Source organism: Cnephaeus nilssonii (assembly GCF_951640355.1).
Source record: "Cnephaeus nilssonii genome assembly, chromosome: 11".
NCBI classification, from domain to species: Eukaryota; Metazoa; Chordata; class Mammalia; order Chiroptera; family Vespertilionidae; genus Cnephaeus; species Cnephaeus nilssonii.
The window spans coordinates 9841326-9857221 of NC_137082.1; positions in this window are offsets into that span (position 1 = coordinate 9841326).

The window sequence follows — 15896 nt, forward strand, 5'->3', positions numbered from 1 at the left end:
ACCTTTTATAGTAAAATTTCTATTTGATGGATGGGAATTTATAAAATTTGCATTTCACTGAGCTGGATTCAACTGGAAGTACTGGGGATATAGTTCTTCTTCAAATAATTTTCCACCATTACATTTTTATTAAACATTTATTAATGGATGGAATCTTAATTTAAAGACTATTGCACTGATTTTACTTAATAAGTCGGGTTTACTAGTGCATGAACACAAGTATTTGCCCTGTATTTGACTTTGATAAAACATGACTATTTATGAGTATATTTATCCATGGAGACTTAATTAGTACAGTTGAGTTTGGGGCAAATTGCTTAATAAAGAATTTTATTTTATTTTACTTTTTTAAACTCACAATAAATTACATAAATATCACTGGGAATTTTTCTTCCATCAACAGTTTAGAAGGAAGTAATATCTCAGATTTGGCATATTTGACTGGAATTACAAAAATGTGGAATGGAATTCTAATTTTATTCAGATTCTGCCCCACCCTGTCCCACCACTCTACAATATGAAGATGCTTGAGATTCTGCAATTCAGTCTGGCATTGTTATCCAAGACTTTAACAAATGAGATGATATTAACATAAAAGCTATTTTTCTCCTGTTAATTCTGATCAAAATATTAGCAAGATTTCTCGTGGTTTTCTATAAAACACTCACGTTGAAGTTGTTATTGCCCTTTAAGAGATGAGGAGGTTGAGGCCAAGAACAGAGAAGTTCCCTGAAATTGAACTAATTCAAGAATATGTCAAAATTGCCCTGGCCAACTGGCTCGGTTGGTTGGAGCATCATCCCATACACCAAAAGGTGGCGGGTTCAATCCCAGGTCCGGGTGTATACGGTAGGCAACTGAACCATGTTTCTCTCTTCCCTCCCTCTCCCTCTAAAAAATAATTTAAAACAATCCTTGGGTGAGGGTTAAATATATATATATATATATATATATATATATATATATATATATATATATATATATGTCAAGATCAAAATCTAGGTGGAATTGGGGATAGGGGGTATAAATTGTGATGAAAAAAAATATATAGGGTCTGAGATCTCATTTCAAAATGTAGCCACCAGATTAAAAGCCTTCCCTCGTGCAGCTCCCTGTACCTGAATGTCCTCTCTCCCTGGTAGACCTGGTTCCAGGACATCCTTCAGGGTTCAGGTGAAGTCCACAGACGCAACACCTGGGCCACCCCACCTGACAGAGTGAAGCCTGCTATTCCCTACCTCTGTGGGATTGTATCACAGGTGACAATTATATGGTGGTCTGAGGACTTCTCAGTTGTTGATCTCCCCTATTGGATTTTTGATCTCCACGAGGGCAAGGATGCTGGCTAATTTGCTTATCTCTTTACATACTCAGTGCATGGCATGGAGCAGTTTCTCAGTGAATTGTTGAATAAATGGATGGACAAGGACTCTTAAAACTCAGAGCTCAAAATTAATTTCTGTATCCACAGAGCAAATTTCCTGCAAGACCAAGATTCCTAGCTTGTGTGATAAGGCAGTTTCTTTCTGTCCTCCACAAATTGAAAAAGAGAAATCTGCTCGAAATATTTATACGAGCTGCTTAAAAGTCCTTACGATGGGACGCAAATCAGAAAGCTGAGTGTCTCTTCTCACAAGTCCCATTCATTTCCCCGAAAGCACTGGTGTGGACCCAGCCCTCAATCCAAACCCACAGGGCCGAAAGTAGACGGTTCTGAACCACTTCAGCAGAAACTGCCTACTTTTCCTCTCAGTGGCATTGCTACCCCAAAAGTAAGTTAGCAGGAATTACAGTTCGACTTAGCAGACATGATAGAAGATAGAGAAGTATCTCAAGATGATATCATTTATTCTAAAGGACAATGTGTTGCTAAGAGAACATGAGAAAATTTCATAAGGAAATGGGCAACTCCTCAGAGCACTACTCTGTTCAGATTTAAGGGCCAGGGTAGCTGAAGGGCAGTTAAGTTACTGTGAGCTATAAAGTCCTTTCTTTTCAGGGAATTTCCCTCTTCCTTTGATACCTTTTCTAAAGTTAGGATTGTTCATATAAAGAGATAACATCTCACCTCATGAATTGCAAAAAAAGTAAGGTAAGAACTTACTAAGATAAACTAAAAAATCAAATCTGAGTTCACATTCTTACAGATGTAATCTTGTCATCAGGCCAGGGCCAGCATAATTCTTTTAAGGGACAGAGGGTAAATATTTTAGGCTTTGCAGGCCATTGAGTTTGGGTCACAACCACTTAACTCTGCCCTGTAACATTGAGCAGCTATCAATAATGCATAAATGAATGGACATGGCTATGTCCTAATAAAGCTTTATTGACTTTTAAAATGTGGCTGGCCATACTTTACCAACCTCTGATACAGGCTAACGTTTTGGATAAAGCCAGATTTTCTAGGGAGGAATTAATAAGTACTCACATCTGGGGAGGCCTGGAATTGCCCCAAAATGCTTCTATCTATTGATGGATATCTGAAATACACTTTAAAGATGTCAACTCTTTTCCTATTAATATATGTTAATAGGTATACACCTGTGAGGGAGAAAAGCGTTGTGCAGTCACATATGTTTGGGATGCTGGATCAACAAATTTAAGCAGCTGTCTTTACTGAAGAACTTTTTTGAGCTTTTAATATGCTAATGCACCTTGAAAACAGGGGAAGGAAGAGCATAAGCATTTTCTAAATGTATTTGACTACCAAATCCTTTTGTGAGGACATTTGCAGGACTGTTTTCCAACAAACACATCTTGGGAAATGGCATTTTAGGATAAAAATGCCATTGGAAAGGAGCAATAAATAATGATAGTTATTGCCCTGGCTGGTGTGACTCAGCTGGTTGAGCGTGGTCCCATACATCGCATGCCCCGGGTTCCGATAGGGGGCAGGCAGGAGGAAACTAATAGATGTTTCTCTCTCAGTGATGTTTCTCTCTCTCTCTCTCTCCCTCTCCTTTCCTCTCTCTCTAAAATCAATAAAAATATATATTTTAAAAATAATGATAGTTATTATTTATTAAATTCTTATCACATATAATTACATATGCATTGTTTCATTTAATTGTTGCAACCATCCTGTGAATTATATCCCTCATTATAATTAGGAATATTGAAATGTAAACAGGTTAAGAAACAACTTTTGGTTAAGACAAGAACCATATGACTTCACTCATATGTGGGATATAAAACAGAAAACAACAAACAAAAACTCTAGACACAGACAACACTATTGTGATTACCAAAAGGGAAGGGAGGTGGGGGAGGCAGAAGAGGGTAAAGGGGGTCAAATATATGGTGGCGAGGGAAGGAGACAGCTTTGAGAGATTGAACACAATGCAATATACAGATGATACAATACAAAATTGTACACTTGAATCACATAATCTTATTAACCAATGTCACCCCAGTAAATTTCATTAAAAATATTTTTAAAAAACAAAGAGGTCAAGGAGGTCTCCTATAATATAGGAGGTCTCCTATAATATAAGGTGTGTCCAAGTGGTGACATTTGGGGCTATTCACCCCTCCTTTCCAGGAAATGGTAGAACTGCATGACCCAGCCTCCTTCCACTTCAGCAAGGTCCTAAGACTTGCTTTAGCCAATGGAATATGAGCAGAAGTGAATATGTCAGTTTCATGGTGATTTCTTTGGAAGAAAATGAATAAGCAGCCGTATTCTGTACTTCCCCTGCTGTGATAACCCATAACCATACAGGTAAGAAAGGCTCTGTCAGCCAGGTATCCTCAGTGAGGAGATTTAAGGAGGAGCCCCTCTAGCCCAGCTTATTTGAAGTAGACCTAAAACAAGAGCAAGAAATCGACCTTTGTTGTTTACAAATCACTAAAACTTGGGGGCTGTTTATTACTGCAGCACAGCCTAGCTTATCCTGGCTGATGCGGGCAGACTGAGCCAGTCTTTGTGGATATTGTAGGAAAGCTGTAGGACCCCGGGATGTCAGAGATTTTTAAAGATCTTTTTAAGTAACAGAGTCCTCTGAAGTAGGACTAGGAAGAGAGTGTAGTTTCAGGTGCCAGACTGGAACAGATGAGAACATAAAAGCAGTAAATTCAGGCCTAAGGATTCTAGAAGGTAAGGCAAGCATCATGACAGGTATTCTTGTCTTTTTCTGACAGGAAAAAAGTATACACCTCCGTACAGAGACGATACTTTTTATCCTCCTAGGACTGAATTCCAGCTGGATTTGTCCTCTGGGGGTTTGTTTAAAGGATGAGTAACAGAGTGAACACCATCATCTCCCACCACAAAAATCACGGAAATGCTGAAGAACTGGACAGTCCTCTCAGCGACCTCCTCCTGAAGGAAAAGGCATAACTTAACATGGTCAGGCATTTTCTATGAAAAGTTGAGACAACAGGGATTAAGCAAGTTACTTTCAGATGACCCAAGTCTGGGTTCCCCAAGCCAGTCCCTCGCAAAACATTGTCACACATTTCTTCCTCGGCCACCTGCTCTCTCTCCTTTGGTTACTGAATATTTTCCTCAAATTGATTCCCACTTTTTTCCTTAATTACATTTATTTAAACAGGAAAAAAAATTGATTTGAGTAGTATAAATTGAAAAACAGTATCATTAATTGCAAGTAAAAATCAATTGAAAATCCCCATAAGGATAAATAAACAGAAAAAGAAAACAACAAATCAAATTATTCCATTTTATCTGGATATTGTACCTTGCTAAACTTGATAACCCTGGGGCTGGCTTATTTGTTATTACAAAATGACAGCATCAACCTGGGTTTCTCTCCTTCACTAATGAGAATTATAAGGGGAGTAATTTTAAGACTCAACAATTCAGGGTCTTACCTAAAATCACCGCAAGTACTCTCTGTGGGATGCGCCCCACAGTCAGGGAAACACTGATTGCAGTGGCCATGAGGACGGACCGCTCAGATTTCTGAGTGGGGGCAGCACAAATGACTGACAAGCCCAGATGCTGCGCTCTAAAATCCATCAGCAGGTTCTCATGGAGCCCACGCTTCCCACAGGCTGCTCCCAGCCAGGGACTGAGGGCGACTGGGTGTCAGGCAAGGACACATGGCTGCCCTCTGACAGCCCCTGTGGCTCGCCAGCCTTGTCAAACATCCTTAGAACTGCTCTGCCCTCTAAGAAGCTTCTACGCAGCCTCTCTCTTTCCGGACGATCAGACCACAACACACAGCCCCTCCCCATGTTCGTTGGTAGGTGTTCCCCTAATCAGCTCCTGTGTCTAACCTTCCTCACTGCTTCTCGGAGAGCCTAGACTCACACTCCTAACACTCCTAACCTTTGTATCTTTTGGAGACAAAATGTACAGACAGGAAAATGCCCCACTAAATTGTTTTGTCCAAGCATCAACTGTCTCCAATAAATCTCAGATAGGGCGAATCTCCGTCTAATCTCCCCCAAAGCAGACACAGTGCAGATAGTCTTATTGTTGCCTCCAGCAGAAGCCTCAGATCTGCGCATGGGGATTAAGGAGGGCAAAGATGACAAGTCATGGTAGAAGTTTAAGAAGCTTTCCACCGAACGTTGGGTAAACGCCTCCTTACCTTTTAAGACCCGGCTCAGACATTCCCTGCTCTGAGAAATCTTCCCGATCTGACCAGCCAGCATGGTCCCACCTGCCTCTGCGTCCCCACAGGTCCCATATGCACTTCCCGATACACTTCCCATGGTTCCTTGTAATGAGAGTGGAGTCAGATCTTGGAGAATCAGGTTGAAAGTCAGAGCCTGGAGCAAGCGTTAGGTAAGGGAAAATTCTCTTTCAAAATCCCTTAAAATGGTCTTGCGAGGCAGATGGATGTACAATTTCTCAGTGAATCCAGCATGGCCAGTTTCTCCTTCAGTGTTTGGCTAAGCACCTTACAAAGAGCAGTTGGCTTGCATTGAAGGACCACACTGCATGAGAAACAGAATAGTCACAGGGATGGAAAGTGCAGCACAGGAAATATAGTCAATACTCTTGTAATAACTCTGTGCGGTGTCAGATGGCGCCAGATTTATTGGGGTGATCACTTCGTAAAGTATACAAATGTCTAATCACTGGGTTGTACCTCTGAAGCTAATACAATATAGTACATCAACTGTAATTGAAATTTTAAAAAAAATCATTTTAAAACATAGAACCAGGTTGAAACTTTTAATGTGAGAATCACCCCAATACAAGAAGAGTTCTGTGAGGGGACACAACCTAAGGCCCCCTGAGAACACCCCAGCTTCCCAGCCCCACCTCACATTTCAGGGAGTGAATAAAAGGGCAGCCCTGGCCAATTACATAAGTATTTCTCTCTCTTACTTTGTAAACTTCGTGTATAGTTGAATTCACAAAGGTTAAACTTAGTTTCTACAATAACATCTGTTTCTCTCACTAAAGTCCACTTGACTGGAGGCTTCCTAACATCTACCACAGTGTCTGTACAGCTGGTATTAAAAATATGATGAGGGAGGGAGGGAACAAGGGAGGGAGGGAAGGGGGCAAGAAAGGAGGGTTGGATTCAAGAAATGGACACCAAACAAATTCATTCCTGGAAGGTGTCTTACCCTAGAAGAAGACCCCAAGACAAGGGTTTGAATGGAAAGTGGTCCCAGGATCATGATGAATTGGAGTGAGTCATTAAACAAGGGATGAAAGCCTCTCCCTAAAGGGTGAGTGAAGGAGCAGGGATTGCTGTGGGTGATCCTCCTGAGGGCTGCTGGGAGGTGGTGTCAAACACAACTCAAATGTCTCCTATTTAAGGGGAAAGGAGGCCCCAGTACTTATCCACAAGCTCCACCCACAAGCACAGGCCAACTTCCTGCAGTGAGGGAGGCCCTCCGGCCACAATCCCCAGGCTTCGAAGGCAGGTGTCATAGCTGTATAAGAAGAGTGACTACCGAGGGACCCTGGGTGGGACACACACATCGTGGTCACAAAAGGGGATGATGTTCCCTCTTATTTCAATCTCTGTTCTCTTTCTTTCATCTCTGTTCTCTCTGTTTCCATTGAAAGTAATTTTATTCTTTCATTTTCTCACCCAGTGAGCACTGTCAATTACAGCAAGGATGTCAGAATTTGAGCATCTTGGGGTTCTGATTTTTTTTCCTCTGCAAAACAGCCCTCATTTGTGATTGCAAGTTAACAATGGGCCTAAATTATGTCACCTGTGTCTCTCTCATAAGCAATCTCTTTGCAATCTGTGTATGAATGAGTGCATCGATTTTTAAGGCAATTTTTGAAATTTAAAAAAATCTGTAACATTCTAACTTCACTCCTATTTTAAATGTATATAAATGTATACCTAGTCTATAAATCTGTATAATGTTGTTTCTAGTAACTAGTTGTGCCATGTTCTTGACTGCTAGCATCATTCACATATCAATGTTTATACTACATGGAATTTTTTATTAGTTCAAGCATACCTGTGGGGTGAAATTAAGATTTTACAGTCTTGAAAAGAATTCTCCCTCATTGTCCATTAAGAAGTCATCATGAGGAGGTATTTGTTAGATTAAAGGTAACAATTAAAGATCACAAGATGCCAAGGCAAGCAGCCTTTTCTTTAGATTTTCACATACATGCCAACACTTGACTTATAAATAGCGACTGGAAAAGCTAGGAGACAAGTTATATAATTCTGATTCAATGCCCTGGATTTCGACAGCCTAGTCTGACATTGTGAGAACCAACATGGAGACTCTTTCTCTACAAACAATGGAATATGAATTTAGAACATTTATGTTTTTGTTACATTTTGAGCATCAGTGTTTCCAGCCTGTTCGTGGGCCCAGCCTCAAATGAATTCTGGCCTTGCAAATTTTTATGAAGATTGAGCACTGGAATATACTACATAATTCTCAAAACCCAAGTCCCCGTCAGTGCCCAATGTGTTACAAGGTTCAAAAAGTATAGTTTCCTCTAAGCAAAAGCTGTGTATGAATCCCAGATCTCTGTATTCCTGCTGGTGGGAAGGGAATGGTGAGCTCACCGTGGATAGATGGATGCCTCGACCTTGCAGCCCTCCATGACTCAATGACGCATCCCTTCAATCTCTGCCCTTGAGCTTCAGCCCCGTGTCCTGAACCCTCACCACTGCCCCAGGGACCCCTCGTTAAAGAAATAACACCACATTTTAAAGCTCCCAGATGCTTGTGTTATCTTAAAAAGTGCTATAATGCATTTTGTGGGAAAGACTAGACTTGCTTCTATTGTGACTACTCCGTAGAAACAGGATGGACTCTCAGTCACAGTCAGGTTCCGATGTGAAGACTGATGTCACCACACATCCCACGAGGGTGGGAAAGGTAGGCTGCTTGCACACGGAGGCTTTCGGGGAGAGCAGGTCCAAAATGCCCAGAGAGAGCCAGGAAAGAAGACGATTGGGGAGTTTATTGTGGTGAAGGCATGGACCCACGTGAGAGTTTCCTTATGTGCTTCCAACTTCCTGCCAGCACCAAAGTGGAATTACCCAGGCTTTTCTATCAGCTTGCTCAGATAGATGCGGGCCAGAAGAGAGGGACAAAGGAGGCCTCAAGGTTGTCGGAGTCAAACACTCAATACTAGTAAATGGAGTCAGACTCTTCACAGTTTCACAGGTAGGTCCGATTTTCATCTATCTTATATAATAAAAGGCTAATATGCAAGTTGTCCCCTCAACTGGGAGTTAGACCGGGAGTTCGACCAGGGGATGCCCCTAATTGGCCCCCTGACTCCAATCGGGGCGGGGCCTGCCCGACAACAGCCCACGGCCCCTCCCCGAAACTGGCTCGGCCTGATTGCCCCTATCAAGGTAGGCTGGCTGGACCCCACCCTTGCATGAATTCCTGCACCGGGCCTCTAGTTGATATAATAATAGATTATAAGACACAGTTACTTAAGTATCTACTACATGCCAGACACGCACTGCTTACACACATCACTTCCCCGAATCCTCACAACAACCCTGAGAGTTCCCCCCAAAGGAGAACTTCAAAGGTTTGAAAAGAAGTCCTTTGAGAAGTTAGGGCCAGAAATGGTGAAGGATTGGGAGAGGGGCTGGGGCAGGGAGGAGAGTCAGTAAAGGGGGCTAAGACCAGCTGGTTATCACCGGGGGTACGTGGAACACAACACAACCCAGGCCCCTCTGAGAGGTGCATGGGACATAGTGTTGCTTCCCTGGGTGCTGAGGAAGCTGGGGTGTTTACCCCCCAACTCCCATCCCATCATGGAGGTCACACCTGGGGCGTCACTGCAGCACTCCCAGGTGGGCAGAGAAAGCTCCCAGCAGAGGACACGGTGCTTGAAGTGAGAAGCTCTGAGCGAGTGTAGGAACTGACCTCTGCACAGCAGAGCACTTCAAGGTGAGCCCTGGGACATGGACACGGCAGCCACTACCTACCTGCAGATAGGAACGTTGTATCCCCATTTGCAGGTGGGGATGTGAAAGCTCAGGGAGAAAAAATACGAGTTAAAGACCCGGAACTAAAACCCAAGCCCATCTGACTTGTGAACCACCTTGGTAAGCGGATCCCAATCCATTTGCAGAGAGGAAGTGAAATGCACAGGGATGAGGCGGGGTGGCCCAGGGGTAGGAACATCTGTTCTAACATCAGGCGGTGTCATTTCCAATTCTAACACCTCGCCTACAAGCCTGGTGACCTCGGACAAGTCTTTCAACCTGCCTGCCCCTGGCTTCCTCAGCTATGCAATGGGATAGCAAGAGTCCCTCCACCACACGGTTGTTACAATGAGTTTATGTAGTGCCCAGGAAATGCTATTTCTCTCTTTTTTCTTTTTCACAGGTTTGGCTGACTGTCAACTCAGAAGTACCTTGGTCTCTGATTTTTCACTTCAGTTTTAAAAAATAATTTATTTGACCCGATTTACTTTTCGGAAACCATTTTATATAGTTATAAATTTTTTAAAGTATACATATCAGCTTTTCTCCCTTTTCCATGTCACTTTCTCAGTCTTTATGTTTCTTGCCTAACTTCCCAGATCATAGACTTTTTTTCAAATCCTTCAAGGTCTCCTTTAAGGAGGGAGTCAAACAACTATAAAATACAAAAATATATACTTAAATATGTAACTACCGGTGCACCATGGGATGAGAAAATCAGTCCAGCCAGGCTCTGGTTTATTGTTTATTTCTTCGGATCCTTCCACAGATGAGATTTATAAGCCTCGCCTTTCTGGGTGTCAAGCTAGCATCCAGGCCTCTACCCAGCACAGTTCTCAACTCTAGCTCCGATCAGGCAGCACCCTGGGTCAGAGGAAGGCAGATAGAGACCAGTCAAGTTTCCCTGAGACTCGGCGTCTGGAGATTCCAAGAGCAAGCCTGTCTGGGAGGTAACGGGCTGACCACGGGTTCTGGTTGCCTTACCTCTGGACTAGTCTCCATCCCTGGCCCACCTTCCTCCCAGTACACCCAGTCAAATACTACTGGGACCTCATCGCTGGCACAATTCTATGTACTTAATATGTATTCAGGTACTTAACCCTTATGACAACTGTAGGAGGTCGTTGTTCATTATTATCCCTGTGTTTTATTTGCAGAGACTAGGATATACCAGAATTAAGACTATTTCTTCCCGATTTCAAGAACTTTCAAATGGTTTGGTTGGCCATTTGTGTTATGGGTAGCAAATCTAATGGAAACCAACATGTCAAGACCAGGCATTGGCCCTCAAATTTGAGATGTTTCCTAAATTTGCTTCCACCCACCTTCTTACCCACCCTCCACACACACACACACACACACACACACACACACACACACACACACAACTCATTGCAACCTTGATATAGATTCCCTTAGCCAAATGTAACCCCCAAAAAAGCTTTTGAAAAGTTCTGACCAACCCCATAGAGATATCTTTGGATATTCAAACATAAAGAAATGAAAGTAAGGTAGAATGGGAAGGAAGGAAGGAAGGAAGGAAGGAAGGAAGGAAGGAAGGAAGGAAGGAAGGAAGGAAGGAAGGGAGGGAGGGAGGGAGGGAGGAAGGGAGGGAGGGGAAAAGAAAGAAAAAAATAAAGCTTTGACTGGCTAATATAATCACTCCACAAACTGCTTCTCAGGTGGGCTTTTTCTTTTTAATTAAGAAAATCTTCAGCGATTTCAGCTTAAAAATAAAATACATCTTCTTTCATCAAGCTATTTCCATCTTCTTTTAACACCAAGTAACACCCTCACCTCCTAGTTTTTTATTTTTTTTAACAGATTCTGCAATACGTCAGTCTAGGATGAGTGTTACTCAACCCTGGATAGGCTGCTCTGAGCTGAGCCTGCATTTGCGCTGCATCTTGAGGAATGGAGGTATGCCCTGGAGGGATGCGCTGGATGCTATGGTTAATTAACTAATTTACTCAATCAAGTTTAACAGTGGTTTTAACTTTAATGAGACCATTACATTTTAATATGGAAATAACAGCCTTGTATCCTTAACAATCCCCACAGTCCGCACATCCACCTCCCTCTCCCGCCCACTTCCCACCAGCATTGATGTTGATTTGTGAACCTGAACGCCCAGCTGTAACATCCAGAACTTGTAATACACGTGTACAGAGTGCATCACAGAGACAGCCCACGTCAACCACTCTTCTGCCTTCCGGTGGCCCCGATGTGCACTCTGGGGCATGTGGTGGTTGTCACTCACGGAAGAGCCCAAGTCTTATCATTGACGGAGTCCTTTCCGGAAGGAAGTGCCCATGGGGACGCTTGATACTGCAAACTGGTGTGAGTGAGGCAGGCAGGCAGGCCGTGACAGAAAATCCAAACGCAGAGAAATGAAAGGAAAGGGCCCGCCTGCAACCTGGATGTCAGATGTCCTGGGGAGCCCTACCCTCAGGCTGCCATCTCCAGCTTGGGTTGCATTTAATTGGGCTCCTCCAAAGGCCAGTCTGTCGTTAACAGAACAGCCTTCCAAGCTCTTATTGAGAACTTTTATTATTCCAGATACAGTGCTTTGGAGATTAACTAGGAAAAGTTTTACAAGACGGTGAAGGTAATGAATCATGAATTCTGTGAGGGTGAACCCAACACGCGGAAACCGAGTACAGCTGTCTCATATTTGCTCTGTGTGCATTTTGCTACCCGTAATTTTGTCATCAATTTTCATCTTTTGTTTAAACATATTTGTCTTTTGGACAAGATAGGTCATATTTCATAGGTTTGATGAATTTTCTCCTTGGTCCAGTTTTACAGAATTTGCACTTAATTAATTGCCCAACCTTTAATTCGACAGACTGTTTTTAATGGCCGTGTAGTTTCAAAAGCATATACACAGTGGAATTTCGAAAAAGTAATTGTTTTTGTGTCACTTCCAAAGAAAGTCGCAATTATTAAAATGTGTAAATAATTTGTCAAATGCGCAATGGGCAATAATTAGGAAGATATCAAATAAACCTTTAATGGATATTTTTAATTTGGTGTTCAGTAGGAATATTTAAATAATGCAACAAAATATGTCACTTCTCTCCTCGGGAAGATAGAAGCCAAGTCCCAGTGTGAAAATGTACCTTTCAATTACACAGACTGGGTCATAATGGAGGTGACACTCATAAAAGATTTCTAGCTCTTTGCGGAGCCATAAACCAGGACCCCCTCCCTCCGGCAGACAGCACAGAATCCAAAAATCTGCCTATCAAAAGCATCATTTGAGCCACCAGGCTCTTCTGTGGCTGTAAAAGCAGGAGGAGAGGAGGAGACAAAGGTCAGTCGTTGTCAATTTCTCGTCAGTGTGACGGTGCTGGCAGTTTGCAAAGAACAGCCATGTTTCCCTAGCAACTTTGTGTGTGTGCAGATGCGTTCAGCACATCTTTCCCCTTGTTATTCTCAGACCGTCTCTTTGTACTGCGGGCTATCTCAAATGTATTCTCCGAGTTACATGGACCGTTGTATTAAGAGGATTAAGAGGCTGACATTTTTTGGAGGGGAGGCAGGCTGGGTTTGGGGTGGTAAAAACCAGAGTTCAATCTTGAGTCAGATTGCAAATAAAACGCAGGAGGGAAAAGGCTCGGTGAGAGGAAACACATTAGACCAAAAGAAAGCTGAACGCATCCAGTGTCTAGAAATTGGACGCCGAGATACCGAGACATTCCTGAAATGGTGGTGCTTTGCCACCTCTTTTAAAGAGATGGTAGGCAGAGCTTCCCAGCAGATCACACCTTACCTTTATGTCGCCACTTTTTTTTTGTGATTGTTCTAGAACGTGGAGTTAATTTTTTTAATTATAATTTATTGATTTGAAAGAGAGTTTTGTTTTCTCGCTTATTCATGCATATATATATATATATATATATATATATATATATATATATATATAATTGATTTCAGAGAGGAAGGGAGAGAGATAGAGAGATAGAAACATCAATGATGAGAGAGAATCATCGATTGGCTGCCTCCTGCACACCCCCCACAGGGGGGATCGAGCATGCAACCCGGACATGTGGCCTTGGCTGGAATTGAACCTGGGACCCTTTAGTCTGCAGGCCAACGCTCCATCCACTGAGCCAAACCGGCTAGGGCTTATTCGTGCATTTATTGATTGTTTCTTATATGTGCCCTGATGGGGGATGGAAACTGCAACCTTGGCACAATAGGACCATGCTCTAACCAACTGAACTACCCAGCCAGGGCTCAATATTTAATTTTGATTCATCTGTTCCTCCTCCTTGTTTCTTAGTGGCACGGAAGGGGCATTTGGGAAGAAGTCTCCCCAAGCCCTGCTCTTTGTGAGTTCATCCGCACGTGTATTGGGCACTTGCTAATTACCAGGCGCTGTGCGGTGCACACAGCAGGGGCCTGCTCCCTTGGTCTGTGAAGCGCCATACAGTCTCTGTCACAGCTCCTCGCCTCTGCCATTGTCTGTCGTGCAGGCACAGATAACCCACAAATGGAAGGACATGGAGATGTGCCAATATTTACATCTGGACACTCAATCTTGAATTTCACGTAATTTTCACATGTCATAAAAGATTATTCTTTTGATTTTTTTTCAATCTTTTGAAATTGTGAAAAGCATTCTTAGGCAAAAGCAGGCAGTGAGCTGGATGTGGCCCAGGGGCCGTGGTTTGCTGGGTATAGAGGCAGGGCTTGAGCTCTAAGAGACTATGGAAGGAACACGGACAGGAAAGACATAAAAGAACGCACAAACAAGATGCCATCGGGCTACTCTAAAGGTCTGAAGGAAATACGACGATGTGGTAAAGAGTGACTGAGAGGTGGCGGTTGCTTTAGATAGAGCTGCCAGGAAGGACCTGTCAGAGACATGAATGACAAAGGGAGCCAGTCCATTGCTCACCTACAGCCCACTGCTCACCTACAGCCCACTGCTCACCTAGTCCATTGCTAATCTACAGTCCACTGCTCACCTACAGTCCACTGCTCACCTAGTCCATTGCTAATCTACAGTCCACTGCTCACCTACAGTCCACTGCTCACCTAGTCCATTGCTAATCTATAGCCCATTGCTCACCTACAGTCCACTGCTCACCTACAGTCCACTGCTCACCTAGTCCATTGCTAATCTATAGCCCATTGCTCACCTACAGTCCACTGCTCACCTACAGTCCACTGCTCACCTAGTCCATTGCTAATCTATAGCCCATTGCTCACCTACAGTCCACTGCTCACCTACAGTCCACTGCTCACCTAGTCCATTGCTAATCTACAGTCCATTGTTCACCTACAGTCCACTGCTCACCTACAGTCCACTGCTCACCTACATTCCACTGCTCACCTATAGCCCATTGTTCACCTACAGTCCACTGCTCACATACAGTCCACTGCTCACCTACAGTCCATTGCTCACCTACAGTCCACTGCTCACCTACAGCCCACTGCTCACCTACAGTCCATTGCTCACCTACAGTCCACTGCTCACCTACAGTCCACTGCTCACCTATAGTCCATTGCTCACCTAGATTCCACTGCTCACCTACAGCCCACTGCTCACCTACAGTCCATTGCTCACCTACAGTCCACTGCTCACCTACAGTCCTCTGTTCACCTACAGTCCACTGCTCACCTACAGTCCTCTGTTCACCTACAGTCCATTGCTCACCTACAGTCCACTGCTCACCTACAGTCCTCTGTTCACCTACAGTCCATTGCTCTCCTACAGCCCACTGTTCACCTACAGTCCATTGCTCTCCTACAGCCCACTGTTCACCTACAGTCCATTGTTCACCTAGGCTACTCTGAGTGCACTAATTCTATCAGACAGCTGCTCTTATGCCTAATTATTAATTCCTGGATTTACACTGCAAAATAGCAGAAAACAAAGCAGTTGACTCACCTGACCCTGTTATCAAAATCATAAAAGATAAACATATGCTAGTAAGGAGAATCATGCCAATTATTACAGATTCCCAGGTGTGGTGTGGGACACCTAATCCCAGTCACTAGAAGGTAGGAGTTTTAAATGTGCAGCACAGTTTTCCAAAGCAGGAGTGTTGTTTTTATTAGAAATAGTGCCATGACCTCAGGTCCCTTCTCCTTTCAATACTCATAGCGTCTCAATAATGGAACGTTCTCCAATGACAAACTTGTGCTGAGGGGGCCTCTTTTATTTACATCCTATTGAACTACATTAACTTTATTTCTCACAGCTGCTAAAATACTTTGTTCAAGAGAAACAAAATTATCTTTGTGTAAGTTCTCTCAGGGAACACAGAGAGTCATAGAGACTCACTCTTTAATTCATCTTTTAGGGAACAGGCCAAACAGTATTTCTGCTCTTCTCATAGTTTGCTGGCTAATGTCGAACACAGTGCCAGCGGTTTTGATGGCACATTTTTATTTAACTCTGAAGATGTGACCTCGGAAGAGTTATTCCATTCCCCTGCCTGTTAAATGGACTTGTGACCTCTGGCCCCTCCATCTCACACAGCTGTTGTTAGAATCAAATGAAATTACTTTTGGGAAAACAAT